General features: G+C 51.8%; 1 long non-coding RNA gene across 1 annotated transcript; it reads left to right on the top strand.

Annotated features, from left to right (window-relative positions):
* Window positions 1-9,568: 9,568 nt before the first annotated feature.
* LOC120922041 lies at window positions 9,569-18,788 on the top strand. The gene is made up of 2 exons (XR_005745030.1): window positions 9,569-9,991; window positions 18,700-18,788. It is a non-coding gene; the product is annotated as an uncharacterized LOC120922041 (long non-coding RNA).
* Window positions 18,789-26,196: the final 7,408 nt, after the last annotated feature.

Here is a 26,196-nt window from a genome sequence, read left to right as displayed (position 1 = left end):
CATTTTCCTACCCCCCCCACCAACCCCCATTCCATCCCCTATCCCCCATACACACCCCAGACCACCATCACCCCCACTGCATCCCCAAATACACCTTCAGACCTCTATCCCCCTATACACCCCCATTCCATCCCCTATCCCCCATACACACCCCCAGACCTCCATTACCCCCACTGCATTTTCCTACCCCTCCACCAACCCCCATTCCATCCCCTATCCCCCATAGACACCCCAGACCACCATCACCCCCCACTGCATCCCCAAATACACCTTCAGACCTCTATCCCCCTATACACCCCCATTCCATCCCCTATCCCCCATACACACCCCCAGACCTCCATTACCCCCACTGCATTTTCCTACCCCCCCCAACCCCCATTCCATCCCCTATCCCCCATACACACCCCAGACCACCATCACCCCCACTGCATCCCCAAATACACCTTCAGACCTCTATCCCCCTATACACCCCCATTCCATCCCCTATCCCCCATACACACCCCCAGACCTCCATTACCCCCACTGCATTTTCCTACCCCCCCACCAACCCCCATTCCATCCCCTATCCCCCATAGACACCCCAGACCACCATCACCCCCCACTGCATCCCCAAATACACCTTCAGACCTCTATCCCCCTATACACCCCCATTCCATCCCCTATCCCCCATACACACCCCCAGACCTCCATTACCCCCACTGCATTTTCCTACCCCCCCCAACCCCCATTCCATCCCCTATCCCCCATACACACCCCAGACCACCATCACCCCCACTGCATCCCCAAATACACCTTCAGACCTCTATCCCCCTATACACCCCCATTCCATCCCCTATCCCCCATACACACCCCCAGACCTCCATTACCCCCACTGCATTTTCCTACCCCCCCCCAACCCCCATTCCATCCTCTATCCCCCATACACACCCCAGACCACCATCACCCCCCACTGCATCCCCAAATACACCTTCAGACCTCTATCCCCCTATACACCCCCATTCCATCCCCTATCCCCCATACACACCCCCAGACCTCCATTACCCCCACTGCATTTTCCTACCCCCCCACCAACCCCCATTCCATCCCCTATCCCCCATAGACACCCCAGACCACCATCACCCCCACTGCATCCCCAAATACACCTTCAGACCTCTATCCCCCTATACACCCCCATTCCATCCCCTATCCCCCATACACACCCCAGACCACCATCACCCCCACTGCATCCCCAAATACACCTTCAGACCTCTATCCCCCTATACACCCCCATTCCATCCCCTATCCCCACCTCTAGACCTCCATTACCCCCCATATCAACCTCAGGCCCCCATTACCTCTATTGCCCCTCTAACCCCCCCAGATCCCCATTACATCTTCTTATTCATAACATACACCCCCCCCCTTCATCTGCCCCATTACCTCCTCCTATTTCTCCCCCATACACCCCCATTCCATCCTCCTATTACCCGAATATCAACCCCTATTCCATCCCCCTATGATCCCCCTTACCTCCTTCCTTAATCTTGTTTCCGGTGTGATCACAGAGCTGTCATTTTGAAAAGTAGAGAGACTAATGCGTTGGTCTTCAACAAGATGGCCAAGTTCAGCCACCAGATGGCAGTATTATTGTGTCATATATATAGATAGCATAGAAATACGAAGTGCTACCACATTCATCCACAAGGCGGCGACAGAGTAGCATGTAATATATTCTGTATAGAAAATCAATGTGAGCGTTACCACAATCAGCCACTAGATGGCAGAATAATATTTGCATGATCTAAAGCGCATGCCCAGTCCGCCGCCATTTTATTGTAGAGAATTGCGTAGGTCTTCAAGATAATGGCGGCGCGGCGGACTTTTCTGTTTGGTGTACTGCGCATGACCAGAGCAGCAGCCAGTTGGGCGAGCAGTAAAGAGTACTCTGGTCTTCAGTAATATGGCGGCCGGCCCGGTGTTCATTCTACTCATAGGGATAGATTTGTCTGTCAGGCTCGTTTTCCAAAAGTTAGATGGCGCGCCAATCACTGTGCGGTGGGCGTGACTATGTCCATGATAGGGTGTCGTTTTTTACATGGGCGGGGAAGAGTGCCAGGCTCCGCCCCCACCATTCAGATTGCTCAGTTTATAATATTTCTTGGACTTGGAGTGGTGACGTCATTTTGTTATAGAGGAAATTTCCCGCACGGTGTTTTATCAGATTAGGAGACCTGTCATAATGTGTAACGGAAGTGACGTTCGTCTCCGCCATCTTGCTACACCCCACACTCCTCCATAGTAAGGATACAGTGAGAGGGGGAAGCGGACATCTTGCTACACCCACCCGAGTTTTGCATTTTACAGTTATTTTTAACAGTAAAGTGACTTTATATCGTGATCTACAGGACTTAGAACTCCGTCTGATTGGTTGGATGTTGAATTTAAAAAAGTTCAGCCACCAGATGGCAGTATTATTGTGTCATATATATAGATAGCATAGAAATACGAAGTGCTACCACATTCACATCCACAAGGCGGCGACAGAGTAGCATGTAATATATTCTGTATAGAAAATCAATGTGAGCGTTACCACAATCAGCCACTAGATGGCAGAATAGTATTTGCATGATCTAAAGCGCATGCCCAGCCCGCCGCCATTTTATTGTAGAGAATTGCGTAGGTCTTCAAGAAAATGGCGGCGCGGCGGACTTTTCTGTTTGGTGTACTGCGCATGACCAGAGCAGCAGCCAGTTGGGCGAGCAGTAAAGAGTACTCTGGTCTTCAGTAATATGGCGGCCGGCCCGGTGTTCATTCTACTCATAGGGTCAGATTTGTCTGTCAGGCTCGTTTTCCAAAAGTTAGATGGCGCGCCAATCACTGTGCGGTGGGCGTGGCTATGTCATTGATAGGGTGCCGTTTTTTTACATGGGCGGGGAAGAGTGCCAGGCTCCGCCCCCACCATTCAGATTGCTCAGTTTATAATATTTCTTGGACTTGGAGCGGTGACGTCATTTTGTTATAGAGGAAATTTCCCGCACGGTGTTTTATCAGATTAGGAGACCTGTCATAATGTGTAACGGAAGTGACGTTCCGTCTCCGCCATCTTACTACACCCCACACTTCTCCATAGTAAGGATAGAGTGAGAAGGGGAAGCGGACATCTTGCTACACCCCACACTCCTCCATAGTAAGGATACAGTGAGAGGGGGAAGCGGTCATCTTGCTACACCCATCCGAGTTTTGCATTTTCCAGTTATTTTTAACATTAAAGTGACTTTATATCGTGATCTACAGGACTTAGAACTCCGTGTGACTGGTTAGATTGAATTTTACAAGCTGCGGCAAGCCTTCTGATATCACAGGTTTGCTGATCTGACAGAAGTTCACTGCTTTTAAAAATAAACATCCAACCAATCAGACGAGTTCTAAGTCCTGTATATCACGATATAAACGCACTTAACCGGTAAAAATAAGTGTAAAATGCAAAACTGCGGTGGGTGTAGCAAGATGTCCGCTTCCCCTTCTCAGTGTATCCTTACTATGGAGGAGTTCGGGGTGTAGCAAGATGGCGGCGATGTAACGTCACTTCCGTTACACGTTTTGACGCTTTTTGTAGCTCCGGGGTCATTATGTGACGTAATCTCCATGCGGGGAATTTTGTCTATAACAAAATGACGTCACCGGCTCCAAATCTAAGAAACATTATAAACTGTCCAATAAGAATAATGGGGGCGGAGCCTGGCACACTTCCCCGCCCCTGTAAAACACGGCACCCTATCATGGACATGGTCACGCCCACCGCACAGTGATTGGCGCTCCATTTAACTTCTGAAAAAAGAGTCCAATAGAGAAATCTAACCCTATGAGTAAAATGAACAGCGGACCGGCCGCCATATTACTGTAGACCAGAATATTACTGCTCGCCCAACTGGCTGCTGCTCTGGTCATGCGCAGTACACTAAAACGAAAAGTCCGCCGCGCTGCCATTTTCTTGAAGACCTACGCAATTCTCTACAGTAAAATGGCGGCGGACTGGGCATGCGCTTTATCTCATGTAAACACTGTGCTGCCATCTGGTGGCTGATTTTGGTAACGCTCACATTGATTTTCTATACAGAGGATTTTTCTGTCGCCGCCTTGTGGATGAATGTGGTAGCACTTCGTATTTCTACACTATATATACATATGACATAATAATACTGCCATCCGGTGGCTGAATTTCGTATGTCTCCCTCTGAAGGTCCTGCACATAATATTATATTTCCTCGGTATAATCCGGGTCGGGAAGGAATCGGCGGGATGAATAATGTGTCACATCCACATGTTGTGTTTGATATCATAAGTGGTGTATTACCAGTTACAGCCACCAGAGGGCATCAGAGTACAGATTAGACCGTAAGCGTGATATAAAGGGACATGTCCTACCAAGTCGAACCACCAGGGGCATCATCAGAATATCCGTGTTCTGTACAGTACTGCGCATGCGTGTGCTGCCATTTTGCGGTAGGAATGTTCTTCAAGAAAATGGCGGCCTCAGCAGACAGGTTTCAGGCGATGTTCGCATTGAGGTTTATCGGAACACTCAGGTTGTGCGGATGTTTCCTCATAGCAGGGAACACTATGCTGAGCGCAATTTCCATACAATTCTGCGCGGGTGAAAAGTCTCCATAATAGAGTATCCCTTGTTGTGTATACTACTGCGCATGCTTGTGCTGCCATTTTGGAGTGGAGAAATTTGCCGTGCTCTTCGAGAAAATGGCGGTGTTTCGCCAGATATGATGACCCGTCAGAATTGGTAACGAACGTGTCGTCACGTCGCCGCCATCTTGCTACACCCCGCACAGGAGGATTCCCTGAGAAGGGGAAAGCGGACATCGTGTTACACCCACCGGAGTTTGGCATTTTACACTTATATTTAGCAGTAAAGTGACTTTATATTCGGAAATACAGGACTTAGAACTCCGTCTGACTGTTATGATGTTGAATTTCAAAAGCAGCGGCAAGCATGCGCCTCTCAGGTTTGCTGATCTGACAGAAGATCGCTGCTTTTAAAATTCAATATCTAACCAGTCAGACGGACTTCTAAGCTCTGCATTTCACGGTATAAACCCACTTTCCTTTTACAAATAAGTGTGAAATGTAAAACTCCGGTGGGTGTACCAAGATGTCCGCTTTCCCCCTTATCAGGGTACCCTTACTTTGGAGCAGTGCGGGGTGTAGCAAAATGGCAGCGACGGGACGTCACTTCCGTTACCAATTCTGTCAGGTCGCCAAAATCGACGAAACAGCGGCCGCAGCCGATAGATTTACGGTGTAACCTGTAGTGTCACATTCCGCTCCCTATCATAGATTGCTCCGGAAGTGACGTTTTGTCGCCGCCATCTTTCTTCACCCCACACTCCTGCACAGTAATGATGGAGTGAGAAGGGGGCAAGCGGACATGTTGTTACACCCACCGGAGTTTTAGAATTCAAAATACTGTATTTAAGCAAATAATCTCCGTTTTGTGTTGAAAATAAGTGTGAAATCTAAAACTCCGGTGGGTGTAACAAGATGTCCGCTTGCCCCCTTCTATCATTACTGTGCAGGAGTTTGGGGTGTAGCAAGATGGTGGCGACGGAACGTCACTTCCGGAGCAATCTGTGGTGGGGAGTCGAATGTGACAAAACAACGGCGACCTTCGCATTGCCGGTGTTCTATCAGATTACTTCTACTCATCAGATTATTGCTCGCCTAAAAGAAATCTGCTCTGGTCATGCGCAGTACATTAAAACGAAACGTCCGCCGCGCCGCCATTTTCTTGAAGACCAAAACTATGGGCATGCGCTGTATCTCACGTGTTGCCATCTGCTGGCTGATTCTGGTAACGCTCACATTGATTTTCTATACGGAGTATATTACACGCTACTCGGCTGCCGCCTTGTGGATGAATGTGGTAGCACTTCGTATTTCTACACTATATATATATGAGAAAATAATACTGCCATCTGGTGGCTGAATTTCGTATGTCTCCCTCTGAAGGTCCTGCACATAATATTATATTTCCTCGGTATAATCCGGGTCGGGAAGGAATCGGCGGGATGAATAATGTGTCACATCCACATGTTGTGTTTGATATCATAAGAGGTGTATTACCAGTTACAGCCACCAGAGGGCATCAGAGTACCGATTAGACCGTAAGCGTGATATAAAGGGACATGTCCTACCAAGTCGAACCACCAGGGGCATCATCAGAATATCCGTGTTCTGTGAAGTACTGCGCATGCGTGTGCTGCCATTTTGCGGTAGGAATGTTCTTCAAGAAAATGGCGGCCTCAGCAGACAGGTTTCAGGCGATGTTCGCATTGAGGTTTATCGGAACACTCAGGTTGTGCGGATGTTTCCTCATAGCAGGGAACACTATGCTGAGCGCAATTTCCATACAATTCTGCGCGGGTGAAAAGTCTCCATAATAGAGTATCCCTTGTTGTGTATACTACTGCGCATGCTTGTGCTGCCATTTTGGAGTGGAGAAATTTGCTGTGCTCTTCGAGAAAATGGCGGTGTTTCGCCAGATATGATGACCCGTCAGAATTGGTAACGAACGTGTCGTCACGTCGCCGCCATCTTGCTACACCCCGCACAGGAGGATTCCCTGAGAAGGGGAAAGCGGACATATTGTTACACCCACCGGAGTTTGGCATTTTACACTTATATTTAGCAGTAAAGTGACTTTATATTCGGAAATACAGGACTTAGAACTCCGTCTGACTGTTATGATGTTGAATTTCAAAAGCAGCGGCAAGCATGCGCCTCTCAGGTTTGCTGATCTGACAGAAGATCGCTGCTTTTAAAATTCAATATCTAACCAGTCAGACGGACTTCTAAGCTCTGCATTTCACGGTATAAACCCACTTTCCTTTTACAAATAAGTGTGAAATGTAAAACTTCGGTGGGTGTACCAAGATGTCCGCTTTCCCCCTTATCAGGGTACCCTTACTTTGGAGCAGTGCGGGGTGTAGCAAAATGGCAGCGACGGGACGTCACTTCCGTTACCAATTCTGTCAGGTCGCCAAAATCGACGAAACAGCGGCCGCAGCCGATAGATTTACGGTGTAACCTGTAGTGTCACATTCCGCTCCGGAAGTGACGTTTTGTCGCCGCCATCTTTCTTCACCCCACACTCCTGCACAGTAATGATGGAGTGAGAAGGGGGCAAGCGGACATCTTGTTACACCCACCGGAGTTTTAGAATTCAAAATACTGTATTTAAGCAAATAATCTCCGTTTTGTGTTGAAAATAAGTGTGAAATCTAAAACTCCGGTGGGTGTAACAAGATGTCCGCTTGCCCCTTCTATCCTTACTGTGCAGGAGTGCGGGGTGTAGCAAGATGGTGGCGACGGAACGTCACTTCCGGAGCAATCTGTGGTGGGGAGCCGAATGTGACAAAACAACGGCGATGTTCGCATTGCCGGTGTTCTATCAGATTACTTCTACTCATCAGATTATTGCTCGCCTAAAAGAAATCTGCTCTGGTCATGCGCAGTACACTAAAACGAAAAGTCCGCCGCGCTGCCATTTTCTTGAAGACCTACGCAATTCTCTACAGTAAAATGGCGGCGGACTGGGCATGCGCTTTATCTCATGTAAACACTGTGCTGCCATCTGGTGGCTGATTTTGGTAACGCTCACATTGATTTTCTATACAGAGGATTTTTCTGTCGCCGCCTTGTGGATGAATGTGGTAGCACTTCATATTTCTACACTATATATATATGACATAATAACACTGCCATCCGGTGGCTGAATTTCGTATGTCTCCCTCTGAAGGTCCTGCACAGAATATTATATTTCCTCGGTATAATCCGGGTCGGGAAGGAATCGGCGGGATGAATAATGTGTCACATCCACATGTTGTGTTTTATATCTTAAAACGTGTATTACCAGTTACAGCCACCAGAGGGCATCAGAGTACCGATTAGACCGTAAGCGTGATATAATGGGACGTGTCCTACCAAGTCGAACCACCAGGGGCATCAGAATATCCGTGTTCTGTGCAGTACTGCGCATGCGTGTGCTTCCATTTTGCGGTAGGAATGTTCTTCAAGAAAATGGCGGCCTCAGCAGACAGGTTTCAGGCGATGTTCGCATTGAGGTTTATCGGAACACTCAGGAGTGGTGCGGATGTTTCCTCATAGCAGGGAACACTATGCTGAGCGCACTTTCCATACAATTCTGCGCGGGTGAAAAGTCTCCATAATAGTGTATCCCTTGTTGTGTATACTACTGCGCATGCTTGTGCTGCCATTTTGGAGTGGAGAAATTTGCCGTGCTCTTCGAGAAAATGGCGGTGTTTCGCCAGATATGATGACCCGTCAGAATTGGTAACGAACGTGTCGTCACGTCGCCGCCATCTTGCTACACCCCGCACAGGAGGATTCCCTGAGAAGGGGAAAGCGGACATCTTGTTACACCCACCGGGGTTTGGCATTTTACACTTATATTTAGCAGTAAAGTGACTTTATATACGGAAATACAGGACTTAGAACTCCGTCTGACTGTTATGATGTTGAATTTCAAAAGCAGCGGCAAGCATGCGCCTCTCAGGTTTGCTGATCTGACAGAAGATCGCTGCTTTTAAATTTCAATATCTAACCAGTCAGACGGACTTCTAAGCTCTGCATTTCACGGTATAAACCCACTTTCCTTTTACAAATAAGTGTGAAATGTAAAACTTCGGTGGGTGTACCAAGATGTCCGCTTTCCCCCTTATCATGGTACCCTTACTTTGGAGCAGTGCGGGGTGTAGCAAAATGGCAGCGACGGGACGTCACTTCCGTTACCAATTCTGTCAGGTCGACAAAATCGACGAAACAGCGGCCGTAGCCGATAGATTTACGGTGTAACCTGTAGTGTCACATTCCGCTCCCTATCATAGATTGCTCCGGAAGTGACGTTTTGTCGCCGCCATCTTTCTTCACTCCTGCACAGTAATGATGGAGTGAGAAGGGGGCAAGCGGACATGTTGTTACACCCACCGGAGTTTTAGAATTCAAAATACTGTATTTAAGCAAATAATCTCCGTTTTGTGTTGAAAATAAGTGTGAAATCTAAAACTCCGGTGGGTGTAACAAGATGTCCGCCTCCCCCTTCACACTCTATCATTACTGTGCAGGAGTGTGGGGTGTAACAAGATGTCCGCCTCCCCCTTCACACTCTATCATTACTGTGCAGGAGTGCGGGGTGTAGCAAGATGGCGGCGACGGAACGTCACTTCCGGAGCAATCTGTGGTGGGGAGCCGAATGTGACAAAACAACGGCGATCTTCGCATTGCCGGTATTCTATCAGATTACTTCTACTCATCAGATTATTGCTCGCCTAAAAGAAAGCTGCTCTGGTCATGCGCAGTACATTAAAACGAAACGTCCGCCGCGCCGCCATTTTCTTGAAGACCAAAACTATGGGCATGCGCTGTATCTCACGTGTTGCCATCTGCTGGCTGATTCTGGTAACGCTCACATTGATTTTCTATACGGAGTATATTACATGCTACTCGGCTGCCGCCTTGTGGATGAATGTGGTAGCACTTCGTATCTCTACACTATCTATCTATATATGAGAAAATAATACTGCCATCTGGTGGCTGAATTTGGTATGACTCCCTCTGAAGGTCCCGAACGGAATATTATATTTCCTCGGTATAATCCGGTCGGGAATTAATCGGCGGGATGATCTCCTCACACAGCGCCGCTCCGGGACTCTTATTTCTCCAGCGTGTCCCTCTGTGCGGCGCTGTGTGTCTGGGTGTGAGCAGCGCAGGGGCGGGGCTCCGTGTTAGTGGACCTCCCGACCAGCAGGGACACCATAGAGCGGCTTGATGGCGGCGCTGGCAGGAAACACCCAATAAATAATTCCCGTGAGGAGTGGCCCGGATGTCACGGTGAGAAGAGGCCGGATGTGACGGTGAGGAGAGGCCGGATGTGACGGTGAGGAGAGGCCGGAAGTGACGGCGAGGAGAGGCCGGATGTCAGGTAGGTAGGTCGGTCAGTGTGTGTGTGTGTGAAGTAGGTGAGCCAGTATATTCCTCTGATAGGTCAGGTAGGTAGGTGAACCAGTGTATGGGTCAGGTAGGTGGAATGGGTGTGTGTGTATGGGGGAATAGGAGGATGGAATGGGGGAGATGGAGGCCCCTGGGGGGGTGAATAAGAAGATGGAATGGTGATTTTTTTTGGGGGGGGGGGCAATAGGAGGATGGAATAGAGGTCATGGGGGTCTGTATGGGAGGGATAGGGGATGGAATGGGTGTGTGTGGGGAGATGGGTGTATGGGGTGAGTAGCGGAATGGAATGGGGGTCTGGTGGGTGTGTTTGGGGATGGAATTGGTGTGTATGGGGAGATGGGTGTATGGGGGGAGTAGCGGGATGGAATGGGGGTCTGGGGGGTGTGTTTGGGGATGGAATGGGGGTGATGAGGGCATGGGGTGTATGGGGGGAGTAGCGGAATGGAATGGGGGTCTGGTGGGTGTGTTTGGGGATGGAATGGGGGTGATCAGGGCCTGGGGTGTATGGGGGGAGTAGCGGGATGGAATGGGGGTCTGGGGGTGTGTTTGGGGATGGAATGGGGGTGATCAGGGCCTGGGGTGTATGGGGGGAGTAGCGGAATGGAATGGGGGTCTGGGGGGGTGTGTTTGGGGATGGAATGGGGGTGATGAGGGCATGGGGTGTATGGGGGGAGTAGCGGAATGGAATGGGGGTCTGGTTGGTGTGTTTGGGGATGGAATGGGGGTGATGAGGGCATGGGGTGTATGGGGGGAGTAGCGGAATGGAATGGGGGTCTGGTGGGTGTGTTTGGGGATGGAATGGGTGTGTATGGGGTAATGGGTGTATGGGGGGAGTAGCGGGATGGAATGGGGGTCTGGTTGGTGTGTTTGGGGATGGAATGGGGGTGATGAGGGCATGGGGTGTATGGGGGGAGTAGCGGAATGGAATGGGGGTCTGGTGGGTGTGTTTGGGGATGAAATGGGTGTGTATGGGGTAATGGGTGTATGGGGGGAGTAGCGGAATGGAATGGGGGTCTGGTGGGTGTGTTTGGGGATGGAATGGGTGTGTATGGGGAGATGGGTGTATGGGGGGAGTAGCGGAATGGAATGGGGATCTGGGGGGTGTGTTTGGGGATGGAATGGGTGTGTATGGGGAGATGGGTATATGGGGAGAGTAGCGGAATGGAATGGGGATCTGGGGGGTGTGTTTGGGGATGGAATGGGTGTGTATGGGGTAATGGGTGTATGGGGGGAGTAGCGGGATGGAATGGGGGTCTGGGGGGTGTGTTTTGGGATGGAATAGCTGTGTATGGGGTAATGAGTGTATGGGGGGAGTAGCGGAATGGAATGGGGGTCTGGGGGTGTGTTTGGGTGTGTATGGGGTAATGGGTGTATGGGGGGAGTTGTGGAATGGAATGGGGGTCTGGGGGTGTGTTTGGGGATGGAATGGGTGTGTATGGGGTAATGGGTGTATGGGGGGAGTAGCGGAATGGAATGGGGGTCTGGGGGGTGTGTTTGGGGATGGAATGGGTGTGTATGGGGTAATGAGTGTATGGGGGGAGTAGCGGAATGGAATGGGGGTCTGGGGGTGTGTTTGGGGATGGAATGGGGGTGATGAGGGCATGGGGGGAGTAGTGGAATGGAATGGGGGTCTGGTGGGTGTGTTTGGGGGATGGAATGGGGTGATGAGGGCATGGGGTGTATGGGGGGAGTTGTGGAATGGAATGGGGGTCTGGGGGTGTGTTTGGGGATGGAATGGGTGTGTATGGGGAGATGGGTGTATGGGGAGAGTAGCGGAATGGAATGGGGGTCTGGGGGTGTGTTTGGGGATGGAATGGGGGTGATGAGGGCATGGGGGGAGTAGTGGAATGGAATGGGGGTCTGGTGGGTGTGTTTGGGGATGGAATGGGGTGATGAGGGCATGGGGTGTATGGGGGGAGTTGTGGAATGGAATGGGGGTCTGGTGGGTGGGTTTGTGGATGGAATGGGTGTGTATGGGGTAATGGGTGTATGGGGGGAGTAGCGGAATGGAATGGGGGTCTGGGGGGTGTGTTTGGGGATGGAATGGGTGTGTATGGGGTAATGGGTGTATGGGGGGAGTAGCGGAATGGAATGGGGGTCTGGTGGGTGTGTTTGGGGATGGAATGGGTGTGTATGGGGTAATGGGTGTATGGGGGGAGTAGCGGAATGGAATGGGGGTCTGGGGGGTGTGTTTGGGGATGGAATGGGTGTGTATGGGGTAATGGGTGTATGGGGGGAGTAGCGGAATGGAATGGGGGTCTGGGGGTGTGTTTGGGGATGGAATGGGGTGATGAGGGCATGGGGTGTATGGGGGGAGTAGCGGAATGGAATGGGGGTCTGGGGGGTGTGTTTGGGGATGGAATGGGTGTGTATGGGGTAATGGGTGTATGGGGGGAGTAGCGGAATGGAATGGGGGTCTGGTGGGTGTGTTTGGGGATGGAATGGGTGTGTATGGGGAGATGGGTGTATGGGGGGAGTAGCGGAATGGAATGGGGGTCTGGTGGGTGTGTTTGGGGATGGAATGGGGGTGATCAGGGCCTGGGGTGTATGGGGGGAGTAGCGGAATGGAATGGGGGTCTGGGGGGGTGTGTTTTGGCATGGAATGGGGTTGATGAGGGCATGGGGTGTATGGGGGGAGTAGCGGAATGGAATGGGGGACTGGTTGGTGTGTTTGGGGATGGAATGGGGTGATAAGGGCATGGGGGTGTATGGTGGGAGTAGCGGAATGGAATGGGGGTCTGGTGGTGTGTTTGGGGATGGAATGAGTGTGTATGGGGTAATGGGTGTATGGGGGGAGTAGCGGAATGGAATGGGGGTCTGGGGGGTGTGTTTGGGGATGGAATGGGTGTGTATGGGTGTATGGGGGGAGTAGCGGAATGGAATGGGGGTCTGGGGGTGTGTTTGGGGATGGAATGGGGTGATGAGGGCATGGGGTGTATGGGGGGAGTAGCGGAATGGAATGGGGGTCTGGGGGGTGTGTTTGGGGATGGAATGGGTGTGTATGGGGTAATGGGTGTATGGGGGGAGTAGCGGAATGGAATGGGGGTCTGGGGGGTGTGTTTGGGGATGGAATGGGTGTGTATGGGGTAATGGGTGTATGGGGGGAGTAGCGGAATGGAATGGGGGTCTGGTGGGTGTGTTTGGGGATGGAATGGGTGTGTATGGGGTAATGGGTGTATGGGGGGAGTAGCGGAATGGAATGGGGGTCTGGGGGGTGTGTTTGGGGATGGAATGGGTGTGTATGGGGTAATGGGTGTATGGGGGGAGTAGCGGAATGGAATGGGGGTCTGGGGGTGTGTTTGGGGATGGAATGGGGTGATGAGGGCATGGGGTGTATGGGGGGAGTAGCGGAATGGAATGGGGGTCTGGGGGGTGTGTTTGGGGATGGAATGGGTGTGTATGGGGTAATGGGTGTATGGGGGGAGTAGCGGAATGGAATGGGGGTCTGGTGGGTGTGTTTGGGGATGGAATGGGGGTGATCAGGGCCTGGGGTGTATGGGGGGAGTAGCGGAATGGAATGGGGGTCTGGGGGGGTGTGTTTTGGGATGGAATGGGGTTGATGAGGGCATGGGGTGTATGGGGGGAGTAGCGGAATGGAATGGGGGACTGGTTGGTGTGTTTGGGGATGGAATGGGGTGATAAGGGCATGGGGGTGTATGGTGGGAGTAGCGGAATGGAATGGGGGTCTGGTGGGTGTGTTTGGGGATGGAATTGGTGTGTATGGGGAGATGGGTGTATGGGGGGAGACTAGTCAGATGGAATGGGGGTCTGGTGGGTGGGTTTGGGGATGGAATGGGTGTGTGTGGGGAGATGGGTGTATGGGGGGAGTAGCGGGATGGAATGGGGGTCTGGTGGGTGTGTTTGGGGATGGAATGGGTGTGTATGGGGTAATGGGTGTATGGGGGGAGTAGCGGGATGGAATGGGGGTCTGGGGGTGTGTTTGGGGATGGAATGGGGGTGATGAGGGCATGGGGTGTATGGGGGGAGTAGCGGAATGGAATGGGGGTCTGGTGGGTGTGTTTGGGGATGGAATGGGTGTGTATGGGGAGATGGGTGTATGGGGGGAGTAGCGGAATGGAATGGGGGTCTGGTTGGTGTGTTTGGGGATGGAATGGGGGTGATGAGGGCATGGGGTGTATGGGGGGAGTAGCGGAATGGAATGGGGGTCTGGTGGGTGTGTTTGGGGATGGAATGGGTGTGTATGGGGTAATGGGTGTATGGGGGGAGTAGCGGGATGGAATGGGGGTCTGGGGGTGTGTTTGGGGATGGAATGGGGGTGATGAGGGCATGGGGTGTATGGGGGGAGTAGCGGAATGGAATGGGGGTCTGGTGGGTGTGTTTGGGGATGGAATGGGTGTGTATGGGGAGATGGGTGTATGGGGGGAGTAGCGGAATGGAATGGGGGTCTGGTTGGTGTGTTTGGGGATGGAATGGGGGTGATGAGGGCATGGGGTGTATGGGGGGAGTAGCGGAATGGAATGGGGGTCTGGTGGGTGTGTTTGGGGATGGAATGGGTGTGTATGGGGTAATGGGTGTATGGGGGGAGTAGCGGGATGGAATGGGGGTCTGGGGTGTGTTTGGGGATGGAATGGGGGTGATGAGGGCATGGGGTGTATGGGGGGAGTAGCGGAATGGAATGGGGGTCTGGTTGGTGTGTTTGGGGATGGAATGGGGGGTGATGAGGGCATGGGGTGTATGGGGGGAGTAGCGGAATGGAATGGGGGTCTGGTGGGTGTGTTTGGGGATGAAATGGGTGTGTATGTGGAGATGGGTATATGGGGAGAGTAGCGGAATGGAATGGGGATCTGGGGGGTGTGTTTGGGGATGGAATGGGTGTGTATGGGGAGATGGGTATATGGGGAGAGTAGCGGAATGGAATGGGGATCTGGGGGGTGTGTTTGGGGATGGAATGGGTGTGTATGGGGAGATGGGTATATGGGGAGAGTAGCGGAATGGAATGGGGGTCTGGGGGGTGTGTTTGGGGATGGAATGGGTGTGTATGGGGTAATGGGTGTATGGGGGGAGTAGCGGAATGGAATGGGGGTCTGGGGGGTGGGTTTGGGGATGGAATGGGTGTGTATGTGGAGATGGGTATATGGGGAGAGTAGCGGAATGGAATGGGGATCTGGGGGGTGTGTTTGGGGATGGAATGGGTGTGTATGGGGAGATGGGTATATGGGGAGAGTAGCGGAATGGAATGGGGATCTGGGGGGTGTGTTTGGGGATGGAATGGGTGTGTATGGGGAGATGGGTATATGGGGAGAGTAGCGGAATGGAATGGGGATCTGGGGGGTGTGTTTGGGGATGGAATGGGTGTGTATGGGGTAATGGGTGTATGGGGGGAGTAGCGGGATGGAATCGGGGTCTGGGGGTGTGTTTGGGGATGGAATGGGTGTGTATGGGGAGATGAGTGTATGGGGGGAGTAGCGGAATGGAATGGGGGTCTGGGGGTGTGTTTGGGGATGGAATGGGTGTGTATGGGGTAATGGGTGTATGGGGGGAGTAGCGGAATGGAATGGGGGTCTGGGGGTGTGTTTGGGGATGGAATGGGTGTGTATGGGGTAATGGGTGTATGGGGGGAGTAGCGGAATGGAATGGGGGTCTGGGGGTGTGTTTGGGGATGGAATGGGGGTGATGAGGGCATGGGGGGAGTAGTGGAATGGAATGGGGGTCTGGTGGGTGTGTTTGGGGATGGAATGGGGTGATGAGGGCATGGGGTGTATGGGGGGAGTTGTGGAATGGAATGGGGGTCTGGGGGTGTGTTTGGGGATGGAATGGGTGTGTATGGGGAGATGGGTGTATGGGGAGAGTAGCGGAATGGAATGGGGGTCTGGTGGGTGTGTTTGGGGATGGAATGGGGTGATGAGGGCATGGGGTGTATGGGGGGAGTTGTGGAATGGAATGGGGGTCTGGTGGGTGGGTTTGGGGATGGAATGGGTGTGTATGGGGTAATGGGTGTATGGGGGGAGTAGCGGAATGGAATGGGGGTCTGGGGGGTGTGTTTGGGGATGGAATGGGTGTGTATGGGGTAATGGGTGTATGGGGGGAGTAGCGGAATGGAATGGGGGTCTGGTGGGTGTGTTTGGGGATGGAATGGGTGTGTATGGGGTAATGGGTGTATGGGGGGAGTAGCGGAATGGAATGGGGGTCTGGGGGGTGTGTTTGGGGATGGAATGGGTGTGTATGGGGTAATGGGTGTATGGGGGGAGTAGCGGAATGGAATGGGGGTCTGGTGGGTGTGTTTGGGGATGGAATGGGTGTGTATGGGGTAATGGGTGTATGGGGGGAGTAGCGGAATGGAATGGGGGTCTGGGGGTGTGTTTGGGGATGGAATGGGGTGATGAGGGCATGGGGTGTATGGGGGGAGTAGCGGAATGGAATGGGGGTCTGGGGGGTGTGTTTGGGGATGGAATGGGTGTGTATGGGGTAATGGGTGTATGGGGGGAGTAGCGGAATGGAATGGGGGTCTGGGGGGTGTGTTTGGGGATGGAATGGGGGTGATCAGGGCCTGGGGTGTATGGGGGGAGTAGCGGAATGGAATGGGGGACTGGTTGGTGTGTTTGGGGATGGAATGGGGTGATAAGGGCATGGGGGTGTATGGTGGGAGTAGCGGAATGGAATGGGGGTCTGGTGGGTGTGTTTGGGGATGGAATGGGTGTGTATGGGGTAATGGGTGTATGGGTTGAGTAGCGGAATGGAATGGGGGTCTGGGGGTGTGTTTGGGGATGGAATGGGTGTGTATGGGGTAATGGGTGTATGGGGGGAGTAGCGGAATGGAATGGGGGTCTGGGGGTGTGTTTGGGGATGGAATGAGTGTGTATGGGGTAATGGGTGTATGGGGGGAGTAGCGGAATGGAATGGGGGTCTGGGGGGTGTGTTTGGGGATGGAATGGGTGTGTATGGGGTAATGGGTGTATGGGGGGAGTAGCGGAATGGAATGGGGGTCTGGGGGTGTGTTTGGGGATGGAATGGGGTGATGAGGGCATGGGTGTATGGGGGGAGTAGCGGAATGGAATGGGGGTCTGGGGGGTGTGTTTGGGGATGGAATGGGTGTGTATGGGGTAATGGGTGTATGGGGGGAGTAGCGGAATGGAATGGGGGTCTGGTGGGTGTGTTTGGGGATGGAATGGGTGTGTATGGGGAGATGGGTGTATGGGGGGAGTAGCGGAATGGAATGGGGGTCTGGTGGGTGTGTTTGGGGATGGAATGGGGTGATGAGGGCATGGGGTGTATGGGGGGAGTAGCGGAATGGAATGGGGGTCTGGGGGTGTGTTTGGGGATGGAATGGGGTGATGAGGGCATGGGGTGTATGGGGGGAGTAGCGGAATGGAATGGGGGTCTGGGGGGTGTGTTTGGGGATGGAATGGGTGTGTATGGGGTAATGGGTGTATGGGGGGAGTAGCGGAATGGAATGGGGGTCTGGTGGGTGTGTTTGGGGATGGAATGGGTGTGTATGGGGAGATGGGTGTATGGGGGGAGTAGCGGAATGGAATGGGGGTCTGGTGGGTGTGTTTTGGGATGGAATGGGGTTGATGAGGGCATGGGGTGTATGGGGGGAGTAGCGGAATGGAATGGGGGACTGGTTGGTGTGTTTGGGGATGGAATGGGGTGATAAGGGCATGGGGGTGTATGGTGGGAGTAGCGGAATGGAATGGGGGTCTGGTGGGTGTGTTTGGGGATGGAATGGGTGTGTATGGGGAGATGGGTGTATGGGGGGAGTAGCGGAATGGAATGGGGGTCTGGTGGGTGTGTTTTGGGATGGAATGGGGTTGATGAGGGCATGGGGTGTATGGGGGGAGTAGCGGAATGGAATGGGGGACTGGTTGGTGTGTTTGGGGATGGAATGGGGTGATAAGGGCATGGGGGTGTATGGTGGGAGTAGCGGAATGGAATGGGGGTCTGGGGGTGTGTTTGGGGATGGAATGGGGTGATGAGGGCATGGGGTGTATGGGGGGAGTAGCGGAATGGAATGGGGGTCTGGTAGGTGTGTTTGGGGATGGAATGGGTGTGTATGGGGTAATGGGTGTATGGGGGGAGTAGCGGAATGGAATGGGGGTCTGGGGGGTGTGTTTGGGGATGGAATGGGGTGATGAGGACATGGGGGTGTATGGGGGGAGACTAGTCAGATGGAATGGGGTTCTGATGGGTGTGTTTGGGGATGGAATGGGTGTGTATGGGGAGATGGGTGTATGGGGGGAGTAGCGGAATGGAATGGGGGTCTGGGGGTGTGTTTGGGGATGGAATGGGGGGATGAGGGCATGGGGTGTATGGGGGGAGTAGCGGAATGGAATCGGGGTCTGGGGAGTGTGTTATTGGATGGAATGGGTGTGTATGGGGAGATGGGTTTATGGGGGGAGTAGCGGAATGGAATGGGGGTCTGGTGGGTGTGTTTGGGGATGGAATGGGGTGATGAGGGCCTGGGGGTGTATGGGGGGAGACTAGTCAGATGGAATGGGGGTCTGGTGGGGAATAGGGTGATGCAATTGGGGTGATGGGTGTATGGGGGGAATAGAGGGATGTAATTGGGGTCATGGGGAAGGGGGGGGTTATGTGGGTGGAGTAGGATGGAAGATAGTCAGGAGGCAGCAGTCTTCCCCCCTATCACCCCAGACTCTCAGCTTATTTCTCTCCTCTCGGGGTAACTCGGAGTCTTAGGAGGTTTTTCTCGTCACCTTTCAGATGGTCTGTGGAGTGAAGAGTCTTCTGAGGACAGAGAAGAAAGAAGCTGTGATCTTCCTTCCCTGACAGATGTCAGAGACGTCCCGTCATCTACAGAGGACTTCTCCTGGATTGGGGGATGGGAGGAGCACCAAGAACACCTGGCTGTGATGTAAGGTAGGAGGATTTTCCCAGCACATCCCATCAGATGCCGGCCTCCTCGCTGCTGATATTCCTAGTAATGGGACTGTGCAGCGGCTAGGATGTTGTCTCTGACTCAGACACACTCTAACACATTCACACTATACCGGCCTCTTCTCTATTGCTAAGTCGGAACAAGGAAAGACATTGACCCGGACACTCACCCTGGAATGCCACTTTCTATGGGGGCACACCTGCAGCTCAATCCTGTGCCATGCAGTGTTTGTCTGTTGATGCACACAGTGCTGCTCAACCCGTCCCTCACTTTCTGTATCCATGATTTGATGGACAGCAACAGGAGCCAATGTCTCCCGCTGCTGCCTCTGTGACCAGAGAGAGAGGAGAGAGCTGCTGTAGACGGGCACAGCGCCTGGATCATGATAGGACTCAGGTAAGGATAACAAAACACCCCACACTCCGCTTGTGTGATTTCATCATACGCCGCTTCCTCCAGTCTGAATACAGAGATCAGATGTTCCAACCAATGACAACCAAGGACTGGAGAGTACTGACTGCTGAACATGAACTGTTTATTAACACACAGGTACACAGAGGTAACACTCGGGACCATCCCCACCTCCCTTTCATTCAGGGCGAGGTAGACTGTCCAATCAGCAGGGAGAGCTGTGGGAGGATCTCCCGCCTCCCTCCTCACAGCACATCCCATAATACCTTTCTCCCAAGGCAGACACAATAGAACAATGTAATACAGCCACACGCCAAACGACCCAGCAGAAGGCACACCATAGTATAAGACAATATACTATATATATATATATACACACAAAATTACAGTGTGGTTGTACAAGGAGTCTGATTAGTAGAGATAAGACTGGGGTTCTCATCACCCTGTGACCCTAATAGACATGCCCCCCCCCCGCCCAAAGTGACTCCTGTCACATATCTCTTTGGTCAGAGGACTAACACAGGAGGAGACCCCAGACAGGTAGACTCTGAAGTTAGTCCATAGTTCCAGTCCCCCAATGCCCGTACCCCCACAGTAACCCAAATTAATTGTCCCAAACATAGAATTACACACCCAGACAACCTCTGCCTCTCTCAGAGAACATACCCGCCGCTGGGGAGCAGTGCGGACTGGCCCTTCTCTCTGGAGTCTTTTCAGCCGCTGGAGAGAAGACAAAGATGGCTGGACTTACTTCATTATGCTGTTGGGGATCTGGGCTGACTGCCCCCCATCCCTGGAGTATACAGGTGGATACCAAATCATTTGTTAGTTGAGGGCAGAGGCCAGCAGTACTCTGCCCTGTCACCAGTTTTTTTTCTTGGTTTACTGGCATCATTCTGGGGTGCCGTCTGCTGCTGGGAAGGGGAGCCGGCTGCTCCATCCCCATTACCCTCATCTGGCTGTTCTGACGACATGTCTCTGGTACTGTCTCCCAGGTGCACTGATCTTTGCTGGGGAGGAAGGATCGCTTCCTCCACCCTGGCCAACTGTTTAGAAGGCAGGATGAACACCTCCCCTCCCTTCTCCCCCTGGACCTTAATCTGCTGCTGGGAAGTGACCACCTCCTTCTCAGTCTGGGCCTCCAGAACTGCTGCAGGTGTGGGGCAGAGGTCTTGGACCCTCTGTCCGATTGTCAGTGCTTCAGCTGTAGAAGTTTCTGGTAACTCCACAGATGCCGCTGTTGGTGCTGGGCAGAGCTCAGTGATGTGTGGCCCTGATGCCAGCTCTTCTGCTGGGGGCTCATCAGATGGTCCTTCCTCAGCAGAGAAGTCTATTAAATCCCCAGTCTCTGGAACTGGTGTCTGGGGATAGAGTTTCACCATCTCCTGTCTGTAGAACCCAGAAGCTGCTGTTGGTGTTGGGCAGAGGTTAGCAGAGCTCTGCGCTGTTGTCAGCACTTCAGGTTTGGGGATGGCAATCTACGGAGTTTCCACTGCCGATTCTCTGGTGTGCTGCTGAACGTGTTCTAGCAGTTTCCTGTGTTCCCTTTCCAGATGCTGTTCTTTCCTTAGCTAATAGTCCAGATCAGGTTTAAGCTCTGAGACCCCTACAAGACCGAGCATAGCCTCTCTGTATTCTTGCAGGTCCTCAAGGGTAGGTTCCCCTTTACCACCAAACACAAAACCATCTGTAAGGATCTCCCACAGCAATCCAGGGCCACCTTAGGGTTATATCCCTCCGGGGAGCATTCTGTTGTCTCGCCTACATATTCCTCCTCCGTGTGCCATTGCAGAGCCTGATACCGATTGGCCAGCTCTATCTCCTGCTGGACCAGCCTGTCCAACTCAGTCACCCATTGCTCCTGGGGCCGCTCTCCCAGGAATGGCATCCGGAACTCCCGTTGGTCACTGGCTCGCTGCTCTGGGGTTGGAAAGCACTTGCCCTGTTACATACCAGTGACTTGGAGGGCTCCAATCCAGAGTCCTCCCCGAACCTGCTGCCTGATCTCCAGGTATTCATCCGCAGACACAGACCTGGAGTATACTGAAAGGAAGATCCGCAGCAGCCCAGGTACTCTGATTCCAGATCCATATCCCCGCTGGTGTGACCGAAGTCTGCTATCCTCATCTTGGATCTCAGCGGAGGTTTGAATGTCCCAGACTGCAGGAAGCATCCCACCGCTGCCACCAATGTAACAAAATGTCCCACACTCCGCTTGAGTGCTTTTGTCATATATCACTTCCTCCCAGTCTGAATAAAGATATCAGATATTCCAACCGCTGACAACCAATAACAGGGTTCTGGCTGCTGAACATGAAACACAGGTACACAGAGGTAACACTCGGGACAATCCCCCTCCCTTTGCATTTTGGGGCGGGGTAGACTGTCCAATCAGCAGGGCGAGCTGTTGAAGAAATTCCCCCTCCCTCCTCACAGCAAATACACAAATACATCCCATAATACTTTTCTCCCAAGGACATAATAGAACAATGGAATACAGCCACACCCCAAACGCCCCAACAGATATCACACCTTAGTATGATACAATATATATATACAAAATTCCAGTGTGGTTGTACGGTGAGTCCGATTAGTACAGATCAGACCAGGTTCTCGGTCACCCTGTACCCCTAATAGACACGGGGTGACTTATGCATAGGAGGTGCATGGGGAGCTAAAACCAGGGTTTCCTAACCTCTCCAAGGGTTTCTGGTTCCACGGGCCCCTCACCCAAAGGGACTCCTATCACAGTAAGTATAAAGGGGGTGATGGGGCAATACAGTTACTCTCTCTGAACATTCAACAGGACTAAAGCTGGACCCAAAACTAAGATGATGCCACATGCACAGTATTTAAAATGGCATTGTACAAATCTTTGTAAATATTTTTTTTCTTGAAATGTAATGTAATGTGACTATGTATATATGTGGAGTTTTAAATAAAGCTTTTTTTTTTTTTAAAAAAAACATGCACAAAACTGTTTGCATTTTGAAAGATGTTGTCTGCGAGTAACGCCAAGTCTCCAGAATACCGGACTCTGTGCTGCTGTGTCTGAATAAACAGGACTGTGCAGTAGGGAAGACGTCGGCTCTGATTGATAAAAAGGAAATTGTGGGACTCTGCATGTGACTAAGTAAGGCCCGGGCTCACATCGCTGCTATATCTGAACAGGACTCTGCATGTGACTAAGTAAGGCCCAGGCTCACATCGCTGCTATATCTGAACAGGACTCTGCATGTGACTAAGTAAGGCCCGGGCTCACATCGCTGCTATATCTGAACAGGACTCTGCATGTGACTAAGTAAGGCCCGGGCTCACATCGCTGCTATATCTGAACAGGACTCTGCATGTGACTAAGTAAGGCCCGGGCTCACATCGCTGCTATATCTGAACAGGACTCTGCATGTGACTAAGTAAGGCCCGGGCTCACATCGCTGCTATATCTGAACAGGACTCTGCATGTGACTAAGTAAGGCCCGGGCTCACATCGCTGCTATATCTGAACAGGACTCTGCATGTGACTAAGTAAGGCCCGGGCTCACATCGCTGCTATATCTGAACAGGACTCTGCATGTGACTAAGTAAGGCCCGGGCTCACATCGCTGCTATATCTGAACAGGACTCTGCATGTGACTAAGTAAGGCCCGGGCTCACATCGCTGCTATATGTGAACAGGACTCTGCATGTGACTAAGTAAGGCCCGGGCTCACATCGCTGCTATATCTGAACAGGACTCTGCATGTGACTAAGTAAGGCCCGGGCTCACATCGCTGCTATATCTGAACAGGACTCTGCATGTGACTAAGTAAGGCCCGGGCTCACATCGCTGCTATATCTGAACAGGACTCTGCATGTGACTAAGTAAGGCCCGGGCTCACATCGCTGCTATATGTGAACAGGACTCTGCATGTGACTAAGTAAGGCCCGGGCTCACATCGCTGCTATATCTGAACAGGACTCTGCATGTGACTAAGTAAGGCCCGGGCTCACATCGCTGCTATATCTGAACAGGACTCTGCATGCGACTAAGTAAGGCCCGGGCTCACATCGCCGCTATATCTGAACAGGACTCTGCATGTGACTAAGTAAGGCCCGGGCTCACATCGCTGCTATATCTGAACAGGACTCTGCATGTGACTAAGTAAGGCCCGGGCTCACATCGCTGCTATATCTGAACAGGACTCTGCATGTGACTAAGTAAGGCCCGGGCTCACATCGCTGCTATATCTGAACAGGACTCTGCATGTGACTAAGTAAGGCCCGGGCTCACATCGCTGCTATATGTGAACAGGACTCTGCATGCGACTAAGTAAGACCCGGGCTCACATCGCTGCTGCAAACAATGGAATACTCTGCAGCTGCACTGTCCTGTTTCTTCATACACAGCATACACAGTACTAACACAAAGTGATGTTGGTGCAGTGATCTCTCCCGCTGTGCTATTGTATTCTGACAGGAGGACTTCCACCTCCCTACAGAATACACTGAGCACCACCAGCAACCATTGGCTGCTGGTTTTCCAACACGTCCCTCCCACAAAAGCTGGTCAGAGGGCTGTACACACTGACCAAAGTTCAGAGGCTTCATCAGGAACTGGAATTGCAGCTTTTTTGCTGCTTTATCTGAACAAACAAACAGGACTGTGCATCAAGATGTTGGTTTGTGACTTCTGCTGGTGTGTGCTCCTTGTTATAATGTGGATTCTGATTGTTTTTTCCCTTTTTGTTGGTTAGAATTTTGGGCTTAGTGTTTTAAGGGTCCAGTCATTAGGATTACATAGGTTTTGAGTTGAGGGGTTAGTAGGGTTAATGCATTTATCCTTTAGTATGGTCACTCTGGCTTGCCAGTAAAAGATAGAATTACTTTTAAAGCACTCTGTCTGATACATAAGTGCATCCATGGGAAGGCCCCCCAATATCTATGCGAAAAAATCAAAGCTCACAACCCCAATCGCGTTCTGCGATCCACCAACCAAAATCTACTCCAGATACCCAAAGCCAAATACAAGTCCAAAGGAGAGCGAAGATTTGTGCTCCAAGGTCCCAGACTATGGAATGCTTTACCAACCAGCATTTGGTTGGAGGAGAATCACTTGACCTTTAGAAGAGAGATCAAAACTCATCTCTTTTGATATCAAAAGAGACAGGAACAACGAGCGCCCAGAGGTGAGTTAATTTGCATGTGCTGCGCTATATAAGTTCTTCACTCACTCACTCTTCTTTCTCCATTTTCTTCTATCCCTGCTTCTCCTGGATGATAACTCCTATCTCTCTCCTCCCCCAGTATGGTCACTCATCCTTCTCTCTCCTCCTCGCTCTATTACTATGGTCAGTGATCTTTCTTCTCTATCATTCTCCTCTTCCCTGCTCCCCCAGAATGGCAGCTTATCCTTCTCCCCCAAGATCACCTCTTATCCTTCTCCCTGCTCCCCCAAGATCATCTCTTGTCGTCGTCCTCCCCCAAGATGATCTCTTATCCTTCTCCCTGCTCCCCCAAGATCATCTCTCTTATCCTTCTCCCTGCTCCCCCAAGATCATCTCTCTTATCCTTCTCCCTGCTCCACCAAGATCATCTCTTATCCTTCTCCCCAAATATTGTCTTATCCTCCCTTTTCCCCAAGAACATCTCTTATCCTCCTCCCCCAAGTTCATCTCTTATCCTTCTCCCTGCTCTCCCAAGATCATCTCTTATCATTCTCCCCAAATATTGTCTGTTATCCTTCTCCCTGTTCCCAAAGATCATCTCTTATCCTTCTCCCTGCTCCCCCAAGATCATCTCTTATCCTTCTCCCTGCTCTCCCAAGATCATCTCTTATCCTTCTCCCTGCTCTCCCAAGATCATCTCTCTTATCCTTCTCCCTGCTCCACCAAGATCATCTCTTATCCTTCTCCCCAAATATTGTCTTATCCTTCTCCCTTTTCCCCAAGAACATCTCTTATCCTCCTCCCCCAAGTTCATCTCTTATCCTTCTCCCTGCTCTCCCAAGATCATCTCTTATCCTTCTCCCCAAATATTGTCTGTTATCCTTCTCCCTGTTCCCAAAGATCATCTCTTATCCTTCTCCCTGCTCCCCCAAGATCATCTCTTATCCTTCTCCCCCAAGATCATCTCTTATCCTCCTCCCTGCTCCCCCAAGATCATCTCTTATCCTCCTCCCTGCTTCCCCAAGATCGTTAGGGGTTAGAGTTAGGGTCATGGTCAGGGGTTAGGGTTATTGTTGGAGGTTTGGGTAGGGTTTAGGGTCAGGTTCAGGGGTAGGGGTTCGGTATAGGGTTTGGGGTTAAGGTATGAGGGTTAGAGTTTTAGGGGTAGAGTTTAGGATTGGGGTTAGAGTTAGGGTCATGGTCAGGGTTATTGTTAGGGGTTGGGCTTAGGGTTAGGTTTGGGGTTAGGGGGTTTAGGTTTAGTGGTAGTGGTTAGGGTTAAAGGGTTTGAGGTTAGATGGTTGGGGGTTGGGTTGGGGTGAAAGTTAGAGTTTAGGGGTAGGGTTGGGGTTCGGGCTAGGGTTTAGGGTTGGGCTTAGGATGAAAGTTAGATTTAGGGTTAGGCTTGGGCTTAGGGGTATGGTTAGGGGGTTATGGTTAAGGTTAAAGGTTTGGGATTTAGGGGTGGGGTTAGGTGTTAGGGTTGGGTCAGGGTTAGGGGTTAGAGGGCTAGGGTCGGGGTTACGGTCAGGGTTAGGGGGTTAGGGTGTTAGCGGTACATATAGTGTTAGTGGTGCAGGGTCAGGCTCTCACCTTTTATCCTTCTCCCTGCTTCCCCAAGATCATAGGGTTAGGGTCATAGGGTTAGGATTAGGGTGTTAGCGGGACAGATAGTGTTAGCGGTGCGTTAGGGGTTAGGGTTGGGGGTTAGGTTTAAGGGGTTGGGGTTGGGTTAGGGGTGAGGGTGATGGTTAGGGGGTAAGGGGT

This window comes from Rana temporaria, unplaced genomic scaffold (assembly GCF_905171775.1).
Source record: "Rana temporaria unplaced genomic scaffold, aRanTem1.1, whole genome shotgun sequence".
In the NCBI taxonomy this organism is placed as follows: Eukaryota; Metazoa; Chordata; class Amphibia; order Anura; family Ranidae; genus Rana; species Rana temporaria.
The sequence above is the reverse complement of the archived record's forward strand: the minus strand, read 5'-3'. Positions and strand labels throughout refer to the sequence as shown.